The sequence below is a fragment of the Rhopalosiphum maidis genome, chromosome 2 (assembly GCF_003676215.2).
Source record: "Rhopalosiphum maidis isolate BTI-1 chromosome 2, ASM367621v3, whole genome shotgun sequence".
Lineage (NCBI taxonomy): Eukaryota > Metazoa > Arthropoda > Insecta > Hemiptera > Aphididae > Rhopalosiphum > Rhopalosiphum maidis.
The window spans coordinates 77,219,530-77,233,783 of NC_040878.1; positions in this window are offsets into that span (position 1 = coordinate 77,219,530).

Genomic DNA, 14,254 nt, shown 5'->3' on the forward strand with positions numbered 1-14,254 from the left:
AAATATTAATATAGATTATTATAAAATAGTATAAATTCATATTACATAATATAAAATAAATATATTTAGAGGACGCTACACAGAAAGTAAAATTTAAACAACGCTCGATAGATAGCGTTCTGCGCCGTACCGCCGCAGTCTAGGCAAGCCGTAGTCACGCCCATTGTCTACGTGATGAGGTCTGCGCGTTAGGTTAGGTAACAATATTATAAAATAAATATACAAAGGTGTATATAATTATAATTTATTTAATAAAGTCGTTAGAAGATACAGGAGGGGCTTAAGGATGGCTTTGAACTTAGAAATGAAAGAAGTAAATAAAGTTTCGATGTATGGACAAAATTGGGGATAATGGGGAAGGTTTTGGTTAGATGAAATAACTTGAGCATAAGATGGTTTACCAACGTATTTTCTTTAATACGTATATTTTCAATCTAAAATAATTTTGATCTAGTATGTTATATTTCTATCTATTTTTATGAATACTTTAAAACTATATTAACTACTCAGATTAGCAATATTTGATGGTAAAATACGCTACTTATATTTTTATCATACATAAAACTTTAAAAGTCTATTTTACATTACTATAATATTGTTGATTTTCTGATTGAATAAACTCTGATAATATAGCTAATAATAATTTTCATTATAAATTATTTAGATTAAGCAATACTTATGTAAATATCTTCTGAAAACAACAATTATTTATAAATTAACTAAAATATCATTATAATTGGAATATCGATGTTTTTATATATTATGTTTTTTATACTTCAAACTTTCACAGCAGGTCACTCGTCACTAGTACCCTCAGCTACATTCTCTGTGAATTTGGTGAGCCTCCTAAAAATATCACTGTCTCAGTAACCTGATTGTGCATGAAGATATACCGTGGGAGTCACCCGACAAAAGCTAAAAGTCCTCAACCTTTTGATTTTTCATCAAAAAATCACTACTCCCCTGATAATCCCCAGCACTCCTGTCTGGAGTCCTTTAGATATCGTGTAACCAAGATTACAATTCGTAAACACCATTACATCGACTTCGACATGATTCGCGTATACCAATCGCTATAACAACTTATAATCGTGTTTTAAAATATTCCGATAATCGTATAAAATTAACCCTTTGAACCTATCGTTTTGAAACTTAAACACCATATCACTAGTACCCTCAGCTACTATCCACGGGATTTTGATAAGTCTCCTAAATATATAACGGTGTCAGTGAACTAATTGTGCTTTAGAAGATCTACAGCGGGACTCACCCGGCAAAATCCGAAAATTCCTCTACGGGGGTGTCTCGTGTTCACTGCAGCCAGACCATAGCAGCCTCTTGGTCTATTACAGCATTTAGGCGTAGACACTCAGTAGTAGTAATTCGTATTATTAGTTCATATGTGGTGTTTTGAAACGAATTGGAAGAGTTTTAATTTCAAAAAATTAGGAGGAATTTAGATTTGTCTGTTTTACGCTTAAGTCGTATGTGTAAATCCCAGGTTATGTGTTCATCTAGAATATGACCAATATATTTAATTTGACTTGCCGTTAGAATTGTTTGATTGTTTAACTTATACTACTAGGTTACTATACTAGGTTGTGGTCAAAATGTCTCACTAAAAAGATTATTTGGATAGATTTAGATTCGTTTATTCTAATTTCGACCTGTTAACTTACAGGCTGACCATATTTAAATTATTTAAAATTTAGTAACTTGGCCGGCATTTATGCCATTTTCATTTGAGGCAGTTATTAGAGTATTACTGTATTGTCAGCATATGCACTTAGGGATGTATATGGGCCCTAAGGATGTCGTGGGTGAAAATCGATTAAAGGAATGGGGCAATGTCGCTTCCTTGAAAGATCCGAGTATATATTAAACATTTGCAATACGTTGATTTGGCGGTGGGAATAGTTTGAAAGAAAACCGTTTAATATATCCCGAATAGGTCACCAAATGTCGTAAAAATAAGAACATTGACAATAATCCCAAAAAGATTTTATTTATTTTTTTAATAACATAATTAGGTCTTCATTATAATTTTCAATTTATTTTAACTCGAATAAGTTTCAACTCTATAAATCGATATCAACGATTTGGAATTAGTTATGACAAACAGACAACGTCAAATAGTTTGAATAAAATACAGTGTACAGTGCTTAGTTGTGCTAAGGATATACTGACAGTTATCCTGTAATGATTCAAAACTTAATGATAAAAAGCATTCCGTGAAACATATATTTTCCAGAAAATTCTAAAGCACGTGATTTTTAAATAATATATTTTGTACAATGTAACTTATTTTATCGCTAAAAATTATGTTAATCACTTTGGGGTATTTAAATAATTTACCGTTCAGAGCATTATCGATTTAAAAAAAAAGTTTTTGCTGTATAAAATAATTCTAGACAACGTGACAGACCGATTAAAAGGATTTTTTTCTTTAAGAGGAAAAGGAACAGGCATCATATTATATTATTATCAATGCTTCAAGTTGGTCCTCGACACAAAAGGCAGCAGCCAGCAGGCGTAAAGTGGCTATCTTTAATTTAATGATTAACGATTTAATTGCGTATTTGTTTTTATACTACCAATGAGTAATTCAATGAAAAGTTAAAACTTGTAACCATATCTACGTGTTTCTTAAAATCGTATTGAGTTTTGTGTGTACTATGAAGAACTTGTGATAAAACTATTTTCAAATGATAATATGTTATACTTCCGTATTATGTATAACACGATTACTATAAATTCATAAATTAACTATATAGTTAACTAGCTTATTAACCATATAGTTAATTTATATAAATATAGGTATCAGATGAAAATTATATGTGATGATCGATAATTTATGTTAAATAATGTTTAAATACATAAATATTGTTAAGTATATTGATTTTAGTATCTGGTGCGTAAACAATTTATTTAAATGCTTTTTTTTACGTTTTCATTGATAATCATTTTATAGAGTACACAAAAATAACGAGATTTAACTAAATTATGCATAATTTAATAATCACATATAATATACGGTTTTGTTCTAATAAATTAAAGTCATATAATTTTTATTATACATCAGTCTTACAATCAAACTGTATTTTTTTACTTTGAAATATTAAATAAATTCTTATAAAAAGTAATTTATATATTCTAATAATTATTGTTTCGTAATTTCAACTATTTGTATATAAAATTACTAACGTAGCCATAACCGTAAAATTATTGATATATATTGTAAACATTTGTAACAATAACACTAGTTGGTTTTTAATTTTAATAAAACAACACATAACATCACTTTAACTTGCACCATTACTTTATTTTTAATTTAAAAAAATATTTGCAGATAATATCGAAGTAGTGCAATAAGCAAAGTATCATTATTATTATAATAATAAGTCTTACTTTACATGACTGAAAAAAGTGTTTATAAGTACTTTTTAAATTATTTTTATCAAAAGTATAGACTATAAAGCTATATAATTTGGTTTGAAATAATTTCATGTAATATAAAGAAACTTAAGTAAGTTGTCTAATAATGAGTACATCTATAGACAATTTAATTTTAAATCTATTATTTTTCTTACAAAAATCAAGTGGTTATAAACCAATCTATTATTGTCTAAATGTTTTTTTTTCAATATAATAATATTATGCATATTATTATATTATATTTCATGTATAGGAACAAACGTATATAAACTCGTTATAACTTAATTTAACAATAGTATGTATGTTGATTTGTGTTCTCCGAATCTCAAGAGTGCCATAAAAATAAAATTTCGAGTTGAATATCTTACGTACAAGACTAATAAAAAAATTGATTTTATTATATTGTTACAAGGTTACAATAATATTATATTAAGCATTGTGAGTAGAAAATGAACTGTAGTCTGTAGTTTAACTTGAGACGATGAACAGTGACAAGAAGCAGCTGTAATAGCGACATAAAGTCCTAGAGTGAGTACCACGGATAAATCATAATCCCACGAAAGAAGGAGACACGGTCACACGGGAGAACGGAAAGATAAAGAAAAAAATTAAGTTTTTACTTAATTATTGAAACTTTGTCAATCTAAATTTTATGCTGCGTGTAAATAAGAGAGAAAAAAAATAAAACCGACACTAGAATAATATTATCATTTACTTAAATATAGTATACATATATATATATTTATTATAACTAAATTATTTTATAATAATCGTAATTTTATGAATAATTGGAATTAAACGCCTTACTCCGTTTAATTTATATTTATACTTTTGCATTGTTTTTCCTCTACAACTAATTTAGAATACAATTTTTTGTTAAAATTAAAAAAAAATATACGCGCGACTGAATATTTCAAATTTTAAACTGTCTTAGGTAGGTATTATAGCAATAAAATTTGGCACAGTATGAAGATTCTGGGACAATCTGACTAAAAACGTCGTTCAAAAAATTTGATGTTTTAAATTTGTAGTAGAAAATAGTAAATACTTATGGGAGAAAATATTATAACTTATAAACTTGGTTATTTTTACAAATATTTTATATATTTTATCGCTTTGAAAGCTTTAGAAAAATCAACCGGTGATCCTTTTATTATTTCTCTCAACAAGTGTAACAAAAATAGTTAAAATGTATTATGTGTTCACATAATAACCTATTCATTAAGTATTCCAAATTATTATCTCCAATTAATTAGTTATTACAAAATATTTGTAACCAGGTTATTTCATCGTGTGTTATAAAGACAATAATTTTTTCACTATTATAGATTTAGTATGTACTGAGCAGTAATCCAACAAATTAATTTGATAGTTTCCTAAATGCTCAGTAATATCTATCTTAACTTGCTCATTGTTCCTGTGCAATGAAGTGTGCATAACACAAGCTGTATGTTACTTTTTCAGTAAGTAATTAATTAATATGTAAACTTATACAAACTATAACTGCTACTACATGTATACAAAACATATAAATAAACAAACACAAAAAAAAAAAAAAAAAAACGAGAAGCAAGTAGAATAAAAATAAATATTTTATTTTTTTATTTCCGCAAATACAATATTGTACCTATATATATTGATAAACAATGGATTTTCGTTATACTTCACTGAACGACAGAAAAAACATTTCCAAGTCTAAACTGTTTATTTTCTTGAATTTAATATTTATTAAACATTTTAAGCAGCCTTTTAGTAACTATGAATAGTGAATACCATAAAAATGATAAACATGAATTGACAATTGCAAACTATCAAAATACGCTAACATATTTATTGCGCAAAATCATTTTTGTATACAAAAATAACAAATCTCCTGTGTCCGATATTTGGCAAATAAATTGAATGGTTTAAAAAAAAAAACAAGTAAACGTAATAACATACCAGTTTCGGACATACAACGAATAATACTACAGGAGGATCGAAAACTACGTTCATGAAATTCCGAGGAAGCGCGCAATTTATTTTCCACGTTTTCGAACATTTATCCGCCGGAAACACTCGTTCTCTTTAAAGGTCAGGTACTATACATGTTCGTACTATATTCGGCCATTTAAACGTACAATCCGTCTGTGGACGTTTAGTGGGTCTGTAGCGAGGGGGGGGGGAGTTGACGAATCTTGCCATACATCCGGTGATGTTTTTTTTCACCTCCTGAATTATTGCGATTACCCAAAAACAAAACTCTATACTCAAGTCCAGCCGTGGTATAGCGTGTACGGGTGTGTTGTGTGTGTAGAAAGTTTAAAAATCCTCGATTTATACTGTGAGTCATCTACTCATCTACCTACGTCATAATATGCCATTAAGATAACCCACAATGATTGAAGTTTCTTCAAATTAAAGTATTTATAAAATTACATAGATATTTGATTTTATATTTTATCTAACAACACTCATTATTTTAAAATCTATCAACATTTTTGAAAATGTTTTTTTATGAAATTTCTAGTCGAAATAAAACAATATTTTTTTAAACAATTATATTTTTAATATTTTTAGCGTTGTATTTTTTTTTAAGTTTTTACTTTTTTGAACGAAAACATACATTTTTAATTTCATATTCCTGAGCAAAAAAATTATTCGAGGTAATTTGATGCATAAAAATTGATATTCGAACGATTAGTTTATGCGTTATAAGCATTTTCAATGTTGGTGAGCGGAGTGGTGTTGTACGTGGATATTCCACAAAATGTTGGTCTACTTATCCGTTCAGATAAATTTTATATACTTATAACTCATAAACTAGACAGCTAAATTTTAAATTTTTTTGCGTCGAATTATTCCGAAAAATATTCTGCTTCAGAATATAAAATTAAAAATGTATATTTTCAATACAAAACTTAAAAATTATTATTTTATCTAACTCGAAATTATATATATATATATATATATATAAAAAAAAAATATTTTCAAAAACGTTAATATATGTTAAAATAATGAGAGTTATTCGATTAATGAGTCACACTGTATATATTATACTGCGCAATTGATTCCAAGGCGTTATTTAAATAAAATTATTAATTCAAAATTAAATTTTAAATGATCGTAAATATAGGTTACAATGCTGTAAAGAAAAAATTGATTTTTGATTCAATATTTCTTCAAATTTTAAATCCTTATAAAATATTATTTATTTATATAATATGATTTATAATGTTTGAATAACCGATATATTCATAAGGGAGATGGTATTTTACGCCAATTTTATTACCTGTAATTTGTGCCACCAGTAGGTAAATTTAAGTACGTATACAATTTGCGCCAAAATATAAATATATAACATATATTTTGCGCCACAACAGAAAACGAAATAGAATATGTAATCTGCGCTACACTGTTAACTTAAATTGTTGGAATTTTAGTATACTTATAATTTATATACATTTATTTATAACTATTATATGGCTGAATTATATACATTGGAATTATCTAGAAATGTATAACTATTAAAATGAAAAACAATTTGTTAATTTGTAAAAATAATTTTTTTTAGTTATTTTATATTTATATACATTTATCTATAGTTATAATATGACTGCTTTTTATATATTTTTTTTAATTTCAAGAATTTTACGTACTCATATTTAATACCTTTTTAAATAAATTTAAAGTATATCATAACTATTAAAATGAACTTGATTAATCAATGATTAAAAAGACAATAATATGTTAATTTAAAAAAAAAATTGTTTAGGAAGTTACGAAATCACAATTTCAGTAGGCACACGATGTCACGGATTACATAATGCCTTTTTATTTAGTTTTATTTGGCACAAATTACAAACTTAAAAAGTGTCGAAAATTACCGAAATAAATTTTTAGACGTGACGCAAATGGCATATATACATTTGTTTTCTTCGGGTTGTGTTTTGCGCAAGTTGCATACACCCATTTATAGAGGATCAATTCACCATAAAAAAAAATGGGCACTTGTAGAAATGTCGTCGGAGTTTTGGAATAATATGTAATAAAATAAGAAATCGTGTAAAGATTTTTCAACGAAACTGTAATACATATATGTCCAACTGCAGTATACAGGTATGCGACGAAATTATTACACGTCAAGCGGCGAGAGGTGAGAACGCGGTAAAAGTTTTCCGATTAAAGTGCACAATTATCTGCTGGCCGCAATAAGTATTGTTGTTATATCCGATCGTTTCCCCGTATAGTCGAGTGTCGCGATAATGTCCGCAGCGCTGGCACCGCAAATCCAATACAAAGTCACCGAAACTTTCTGGATACGTGTGCACCCGTACCTACGCCTATCCACCGTCTAGTGGCGCGAGATACGCGTCCACCGAACGCAGTTATGATCGCCGTCGCAGGGCGCACGTACACGCGCACCGTATAATACGTGCGCGATGTACGATACAGTCGGTGTTGAATGTACGCAATATTGTAGCCGACGTTAATGTCGTCGCCGCCCGATATCATCGAAATGAAAAAAAAATAATAATAATAATAACTGCCGCCGCCGTACCAAATGCCGCCGAATCGTATCGGTTTGCGTTTGTTTTATTATTGTTATTTTTCCGCGCGAAATAAACGCATAAATAACTAACCACCGCGCGCGGGGCAACTTTTATTTTAACACCGCAATCCAACCCGTTACGTCGGCCCACACACCGCACACACCCACGCGGCCGCCACTGTTTCCCTACGCCCTCCTCGCTCGATCATATAATAGTCTTTCCCGCCGTCGTCCGCGGCGCGATGTGTGTACACGGATACGCACAGTGTTGAAAATTGAATTTTCTCGGTCGCGTTTAACCGGATTTTTTCCACCTGAACATATATCCGGGGATATGAGACCTAAATGTTTTATTTTATTCCGTTCTGTGCGAGGAAATATGCGGACCGCTCGATTTCGTGCGCGACTATACGCGCGTACGCGCATACCCGGTCGGTCCTAAACCTGAAAACAGTCGTAACACGTGTGTACGTGTACGTGTATAGGTATAGACGTGTGCGGCCCCGCGTATACATACACTTGTGGTCACACAAAGTATGAACGGCGTGGGTATTCAAAATGCAATTCTACGACGACCTTTTATTTATTCATCTCATCATTCAGCTATCTTTATGATATTAAATATATATATATATATATATACACATCAGAAAACAATATTGTGTACACCGTATACGTTGGAATGGGTTTCTTTTGAATTTCCTATTCTTCGCCCTGTTGACCCAGATTTCCGCAGCAGATTAATAATATAGAAATTACCTACCCGCGTAATAATTATATTCCACTCAAAACTCTCCAAAACGAACCTAAATAATAAAAACATAATTTAAACCAAACAAACTATGATATCGTGCTTAGAGGCAGCGATTCTGAGCGGACGAGTGAGGAATGTATTGGTTTCACAACGGTATATTATTTTCTTGTATTTTTCGTCTCCTTTTGAGCCTTGAAAATGCTTTAAATCGTGATTTATTCTAAAAATTATATTTGATCTAGTTGGTATTTCGGATGTGTAAAAAGTAAAAAATATTAAATGCTTTTCAAAAAAATCGGAAAAAACTAAAATATAAAATTTCCTAAACATAGGATTTAAAACATAGTTTTTTTTTCGAAATTCAAAAATAAACAACTGTTATGTAATATATACACTTAAAATATTTTTAATAGTATATTATAATATATTATATATTATTTGTACAGCAGAAAATATTTATAACCATAAGTAATACAAATAAATAAAAACCATTCTTAGAAACATTAGATCTGTCATCAAGAATTATTTTTCATAATATGTAATGATTAAATTAAAATTTAACACATCCAATAATGTTGCCTATTCAATAACAATAAGATGCAATCAATACCTTTTACATAACAAAGCAATTATATAATAATATAGTTACGATACTATAATTACTATTATATAATCTCGCCGGTTTATTTAAAGCATAAAGATATAATTTCCAAAACACTATAACTTGGTGTTATTTTTGTGTGTCTATTATCTCATATTCCCATTACTTTTTTTTCATTTTGCTCTGCATAAATTATATTTTTAAGAACATTAATTTAAAAATCGTCAACGACCACATCTCTCTATAGATGAGTGGTGGGAACCATAATTACGAGAATCAAAAATTACCCCTGTAATAGCTGTTGGATTTGTTACGAAATGCTACCCCAATAATTTATCAATTTATTATTTCCACACTGTCATCTTAGGAATCCATCATTCAATGGTTTATTGAAAGTATAAATAAGACCATATTCAACTCAAAATTCATTCAGGCTTTGTTTCTTGTGACAGTTTAAATTCTGCTTGTTTAAATTTAATGTCACATTTCAACGCCTAATATCAATACTTGGCGTTTCAAAATATTATAACTATGCTAATATCACAAATCTAATATAATTATTAATTTAAGTAAAATTATTAAAGCTGTATAACAATTAAAAAAAATACATAACACAAAAATCATTCTAAAGAAATGCAAAACTTACGTTTAAAAGATCTAAAAATCAAATATTACATTTCAAATAAAAATACTAATTATATAAATAAATGGAGAAAAAAAGACTACCTATCGACAATATCAAAATACTTTTTAATTTATAAATACGATATTGTTACCTTTATAAATTATAATGCGAAAATTCCAATAAATTGTCGATCAAGTTAAAATAGAGAAGTATAATTTAAGTTCGGGAAACAGCAATGTGACTGAGTGGTGCATCATTAACCGTAAAACAAAAAACAAAAAAAAAATATAAAAATAAAATGTTTACAATTTTAATATTATGATGTTTATTCCGTGTCAATATAAATGTTGAATTTCGTGGAAATCGCGTAATAAAAAGTTAAAATATATGAGTATAGAAGTATAAAGAGTATAGTATTTCTAGAATTTTTTGACAGAATACCATTTTAGTTTAAAATTGATGATAGATTTAATTACAGATAACTAAAACGCACCAGTCCTCTTCAATGAGCTATCGACTGTTATTACTTTTATTTTAGTTAAGCAAGCTTACAAAAATGTGTTTGTTTTCATTATCTCGTTAAACCAACTGTCCGTTATACTATTTTTTTTTTTTTTTTTTACAAAACAACATTGTATGTAATCGTAATAGTAAATATAGGTGATTTTTCTTTTATCAAAAGAAATTATACAATCTGTACACATTTTTAATATAATAAGTACAACATAATTATATGTGTATATCTAATATAGAGTTGCTTTTAGTGACGGGTTAAGAACTAGTCAATGATGGAATTTCGACTCATATGACCAAATAAAAATTGTTTTTGATCGACTACATAATAATATAATGTATATAGTAAATTTTCCAAGATAAATAATATACCCAAAGAGAAATTCGTGTTTATCCAAGTAATAATAGTAACTGCTTACATAAAATTCACTTGACATAATAATATAGTACGCCCTTTTTTAAAATCATACACTCTATCAACTTTACATTGTCCACCACAAATATCATTTTTCATCTCCGTGATATGTTATTATGAAGTACATTAGATAATAATGCACCTATATTATTTTACTACCTATATAGAATACAAAATGAAACATAATCATTAATCAAACAATAATCAATCACAAATTACTTCATTAAAACATTAATGGATAATATATAATTATTATGAAAATATAGATGAAATATATAAAATTGCATACGATTATTATATAATGCAACTATTACTTAAAAACCTATTGGAGACAATTGTATACGTCTTTAACTGTTATTATAACATAATTATAATTTATAATATATGTATTATAATCGATATAGTATGAAAAATATTAAGTTATAATTTAAGTATTAAAAACAAATTAACAAAAAATTAAATAATGTTATACTGTACCTATAAATATTAAGATATTAACAATTTAATTTTCACCATTAAATATGTTTTCGGTAAAACTATTTATCGGTGAAATCAATTTGTAATATTCAATTGGTAAACTATGTAGAGAATTTTTAATGTTTCAATTGTTAATAAACAATGTTGGTTTAAAACATTTAATTTCCCTTTGAATCACTCTAAAATTACTAAGCATAGAACATGGCGTGTAAAAGAGACGTTTAACAATATACTACAGAGGACTATTAAAGCTGTTGATTTGCCACTAGCTATAGTGGTTTGAGCAAAAATCGCTGCATGGTTACTTCCTGAAGTAGATTCTAAACAATTTATGTACTCCCGATGGGATCCATCCAAATAATGCTACACCTTTCAAAATAATATATCGTTGCACTTACGTCTTTAGATAAATATTTTTATTGTTTCGGTTGGATATATGGAATAAAATACGACTGGAATCACAAAAAAAAATATTCAAAACTAAAAAAATTGTATGTTTCGATAACTATTAATTAGCTTAGTATTATAATATAAAAAAAAAAACAAAAACCAATATTATAATGATTATTCATTCCGTGGTCATTGGTTTTCAGTTTCACCATTTTAATATAAGCGTTTTAAACGTATTATTGTATGTATATATTAAGCTATAATTATGGGTATATTATATATTTTTATTAAAATTTTTTTTCAAAATTCGTTCTATAACAATATACAATATTTAATAATTGATAAATATCACATTTTAATAACTGAACGTATGTTTGTTATTAATTTTTAACTTTACTTTACCCTAACTCCATTTTTACACATATTATTATAAATATAACTAATATTTTATTTCAATATACATTACATTATTTATAAAATAGAACATATTTTATTTCTTACACAAACAATAACAAATTACATAACAGTATTTTAATTTTTTCATCACAGATTGGAGATAGGTATATTTGGAATAAATTTCATTAACAATATAACCATAATATATTTTGTTTTATTTCGAATAATGTTTAATATTTAATTTACTAATTAACTCAACGGTAAAATAACAAGCTTAGAAATTAATCCCAACCTTTTGAATAATTGTACTTAGCATAGAACACTTTTATTGTAAATTGTAGATGTACATTAATCTCGGTGTACATTAAATTTAATTTTAATATGCAATTTCAAAAATTTTAAAATAATATAAAATTTTTTTAATTAAAATAAATTGCGAGGTTGGTAGATATGATTGAAGAGTGAAAAGATATTATAATGAATAACCAAGTATTCTGGTTCTTATGGTTTTAGTCCTACAAGTATACCGAATTATATTTTTCACTTAAACTTATACTTGTATGATAGTAAATGTGACCAGATTCTCACATTTTATAGGACGAGAGAGTTGTCCCGAATTAGAGATTCTTGTTCCTCTTTTCGATTTGTCTAATTTGATAATATATATAATTTTTAATCATCATCAAAAAAATAAATATTTTGAAATACATTTAGTTGTAAATTTGAGTTATTATTTATTATAATTATTCGATCATCAATATAATGATTATATTGGAAATACATAATATATATTTTTAATATATTACATAACAAGTATTATTCAAGTATGTTTTATAATTAAATATTAATGTGATACAAAAGTAAAAGTAATTATTAAGGTAGTAACTTAATAGTCATTTTAATGATTTATCCAATGGGTATTGACAATTCTTAAAACATTTAAAAAGCCAAGCCACAGCCCACAATTATATGCCATTATTTTTAATAAAATAATCAGGAATCAATATTTGTTGTTTTAATGGTTGGTCATTAATATACCAATAAAGTTAATATTCTAAAATATTATGATATGCAATAATTTACGTAAAATGTTTTTATTTTGGAAAAAACATTATTAGAAAATTGAATTATTTTAAATCAAATATTAATAGGACTGTTAAAAATGTTTAATATAGCTATTGTAAAATAAAAACAAACACGTTGAAAAACTAAAAAAAATATCAATATCAGTGTGGTATAATATTAGTATGATACCTTCGGGCATGAGATTATATTCTAACCATAAAAATATTTTGCTGAATAAAATCAAGTATATTTAGATATTAATTAGCTGAAAAGTTCAACAGTTAAGAAAAAAAAATACATGTTATAATGTTATTTAATTTTTATTTAATAGTTTTATACATATATTATTATAATTAATTTATAAACATTAAACACTTCCAATGATCTATAAGTTATAAATCATTGTATATGTTTATAGTTATAGACTATAACTTACTTGAATATTATAATTTATCATAGCGTTAAATAAATTGTTATAAAAAACTTAATGCGATTTTTTAACTACAAGTATAATATTGTTTTAAATGCCTTTTACATTTGTCAAATGTATATTTCTGCTTTGTTGGTATAATAGCTAACTACTATTATAATATTACTCGTAAGACATCTAACTCTGATAATTGACCAATTACATTTATTTTTTTCTTGTTTTATTATTATTATTTTTTTTTTTTTTAGAGATGAATTATAATTTAACACTTAAGTATAAACATGTTCAATTTCCTCGGGGTAATTTATTCTAGTCATTGTGCAATCCAATCACACTAGCTCCATTATTCACTTTTAACGTTTTATTTTATACGACGCACCACCGAACGAATCTCATGGAAAATGGTACAATGAAAGACCCTATAGATAGAATATTGCCAGAAACAAACGTACCCTTCATCTCTTACGATTCTCTTTATTCTTACATATTTTTATCGGCTTTGAATTTTAACTACGATGTCTTAAAATCCTTGTAAAGTGTACTAAATTAGTTTGTTTATAGAGTAACTATTAATTACCTATAAACCAATAACAACATTTTTAAATAAGTATCCAGATTTTTT